This window comes from Oreochromis niloticus, linkage group LG20, assembly GCF_001858045.2.
Source record: "Oreochromis niloticus isolate F11D_XX linkage group LG20, O_niloticus_UMD_NMBU, whole genome shotgun sequence".
NCBI lineage: Eukaryota > Metazoa > Chordata > Actinopteri > Cichliformes > Cichlidae > Oreochromis > Oreochromis niloticus.
In genome coordinates this window covers 4,036,566-4,040,034 of record NC_031984.2, presented here as the reverse complement: position 1 = coordinate 4,040,034, position 3,469 = coordinate 4,036,566, and the positions used below count along the sequence as shown (strand labels likewise).

At 42.8% G+C, this 3,469-nt stretch overlaps 1 long non-coding RNA gene across 1 annotated transcript; it reads left to right on the top strand.

Annotated features, from left to right (window-relative positions):
• The first annotated feature begins 427 nt into the window (after positions 1-427).
• LOC109196172 (uncharacterized) lies at positions 428-1,035 on the top strand. The gene is made up of 2 exons (XR_002057644.1): positions 428-657; positions 690-1,035. It is a non-coding gene; the product is annotated as an uncharacterized LOC109196172 (long non-coding RNA).
• The last annotated feature ends 2,434 nt before the right edge of the window (positions 1,036-3,469 follow it).

Below are 3,469 nucleotides of genomic sequence, written 5' to 3'. Positions count from 1 at the left end.
GACCAGTAGGTTTAGGAAGTCATTAATGGGTTCACACACACACACACACACACACACACACACACACACACGGTATGTTATATGTTAATGAACCTATGCATATTCATGTAACCACAATAAAAGAGCAGTGTTACGGGGGAGCGGAGAGAGCAACTGGGGTCAAGCGAAGGAATGGCGCCTGTCCAGTTCTCTCCCGTGCACGTGAAACATAAAGAATGTTGCCTACTCGGATCTTGCTTTGCTGTGTAATTACATTGCCTTCAACGTTCCAGCGAATAGGTTTAAGCTACAAACCTATCATTAATTGGTCCTTCGACGCCGGATCCCTGGAGTCGGCATTCACCGAGGAGAGAACCCTGACGTCAGCGAAACGTGAGAATTTGTCATCGGGCCGGTGGATGAGCTGTCGTCAGCGAAACGTGAGAATTTGTCATCGGGCCGGTGGATGAGCTGTCCGTTTTCTCTCTTCGATGAATGACGATCGGCGGGATCCGAGGCTGGTATTACACGCAATGAGCAACACCAAGTAAGTGTGCGAAAAATCTTAGCTGAGTTGTGAAGTCTTTATCACTGTGTGTGATAAAGCGTGTAGTCACTGTGTGCAACTATTCAAGTCTTTGCCACTGTGTGCGGCAAAGCACGCATCCTCTGTGTGAGGTTGCGTTGAAAGCACGCATCCTCTGTGTGAGGTTGCGTTGAAAGTCTTTGCCACTGTGTGCGGCGAAGCACGCATTCACTATGTGAGACTGAGTTGAAAGTCTTCATCACTGTGTGCGTTAAAGCGCGTGATATGTAAGTCCTTGCCACTGAGTGCGGCAAAGCGCGCAGCCACTGTGTGAGACTGCGTTGAGAAAATAGGCCTAATTTTTGTTGTTTGTGAGCGAGGATATTTGTTGTGTTGTGCTAATGACTGCGGAGCAGGCGTGGTCTGGGACACGGTTGTTGTTGTTATCATGGGTTCCTAAGCAACCAAGAGTGTGTCCGAGCGTGACAGACATTTATGCTGGACTTCGCTCCTGGGAGCGCACAGTATTTAAAAAAAAAGAAAAAAGTGACGGCTCCTTAGCTGCGCGGGTTCACGCGAGCACGGTCGCGCAGGTTTCACGCGGACCTGAGCCGTGCGGTTAATTGCATGCTTATAAATGGAAGAGATTAAGTTTTCAGGAAAACAGCAGCCTTGAAGAGCGTGTGGAGAAGGCCAGCTCACATCAGCAGCAGTTAAGCTATGCTCTGGTGAATGGCTTTCCCCCACCCCTTGCTGACATAAAATGTTTAGATGATTCTTTAGATTTCCCTGATCAACAACAGCCTGTGCTCCAGACCATTACTTTAACCAGTTGCTAAAAGTAATCTGCATTAAGCTTAAGGTTGCTCAAATACAGTACGATGACATATGAGATGAAGTAAAATAGATAAGTATTTTACCTAATTAAGTGCATAGAGGCACTTGACCTGTTTGAAAGACTGTTGTCTCATTATGAGCCATTGTTGAGATATAGAGCACGCCTGTGAAAACAACTATTATGCTGAACCCTGTGTGAAACGGCTGAAAACTACATGATGGAGAAGCTGAGTTAAATATGAAAATGTAAGTCTTTGCCACTGTGGGCAAAGCACGCAACCACTGTGTGAGGTTGTGTTGCTGTCTCTTCTGAGCTGATGAGCAAGCTACACATTATCAGATCAGGAGCTGGCTGAGAACTCATCAAAGAAAGGGGAAGAGAACTATGATAACTCGAGTATGTAGCGTATCCGTGAGTTCAGCTTCTTCTTTCAGATGCGCAGCAGTTTTCCTGGATCTTGATTCATGTGTGTAGAGTGTTCATAGCATCAGCATCATGTTTTTGTTTATTTGTTTTGTTGGGTTGAAAAATAATTAAATAAACTTGTGATCATACTTATGGATCACCATGGCACATATCATCAGCCATATGGTTATTTATGCAGATGAAAAGAGTGAGTGTGAATGTGCCTGACGCCACAGTGTGTGCGCTGTGTAAAAGTAATTGCCTCCAATTGTGAGAACGGTGATTCTGCAGGTCACCAGTTATTAAAAAAAAGAGTAAAAAAAGAGACGAAGTTTATATTGTAGATGAAAACAATAATAGGAAAAAGGTTTTGTGTTTATTAGCCAAGAACAACTACAATCTCATTTTCTGCCTTTAAGAAAGAAGAGTTCAAAAAACAGAGAGAGAGATGTGTGTTGGTTAAGCAGTGATAATAATAATGGAAATGTCTTAGTTTTGTCACTTTCAGGTGAAAAGCAGACCTGGATCATTTTCCACATGCAGCAGTCGGAATAAAGTTATAGTTTAATATCATTGGAAATGTTCAGGCCAAGTTTCTGGCTAACTTATTTACAGCTCCATGTGTCCCTCATCCTCACAAGCGAGCTCTCACTCCTCCCTGAAGACAAGGAATGCAGCCCCAAGAGCAATAACATGGCAGATAAAGAGACAGCAGCAAGTCCTGAGCAAAGAGACCCAGCAAGCAGCAGCAGTGTGGACAAACAGCAGTGGAGAAGAAGAGCAAACCATCATCCTGACTGATTGGATGAATGACACTGTGTTTCCAACAAGCTGCAAAGTCACTGTGCTTGTGAAAAGAACGTTTGAGGAGAACTGAGGAGACTGTTGGAGTTTGACATTTGCCACCTTTGGAGAAAATGGCAAGAAGAGACAGTGGAACACAGGACAAAGCTGAAGAAGAACTGCCGACTATTGGACTGTTGAAGTGGGAGAGGACAACAGAGTGAGAGTAAGTAAGGACACAGAGGAAAGCTGGTGTTTAATGTGGGAAATCAAAATTTGGGTTAGCAAACCTGGGGAAAAGAAAACTGACTGCTTAAGTGGAAAATTGTGAAGGAATCTGAAACACTGCAAAAAGAAACATATACAAAATCACACACACAAGCAGAACATGCATTAACCCTACTAACATAAACAAGAGAGCCCATGAAGATTAGGCAGCATCTTGAGCATGTGAGTCTGTTTATCATCTTGTCCAAGTCACCTCGTGTGATGCAAAGATCAGTGGACTCATAGCACATTAGTTGAAAATAATGATCAAATAATAGCAGAGAAGTGTGTAGGAAAGGCAGCTTTAAGAACATGCCCTGCTGGAGATGCAGCTCCACAGACATTGATTAAACCTGCCTAATAACACAAACACACATGCAATGAAAATCAGCTTGTTATCTCTCATCAGTGCTAAAATAGTGTAAATTTAACAGACACTTGTTATCAAATGCTGAATTTATCCAATGCTGACAGTTAACTCTCTAGGTTGCAGGACAACAGTTTAATTTTTGTGGGAAAAAAAAAAGATTCTGGTTTGACCAACCAGTGATCAGACAATAAATTTAGGTGTTAATATAGTAAATTGGGAGATGCTTTCTGCCTGACTGATGCAGCACAAGTAATTTACTGTATGAGGGAAATTCTATTTTTGTGATAATATTTTGAACATG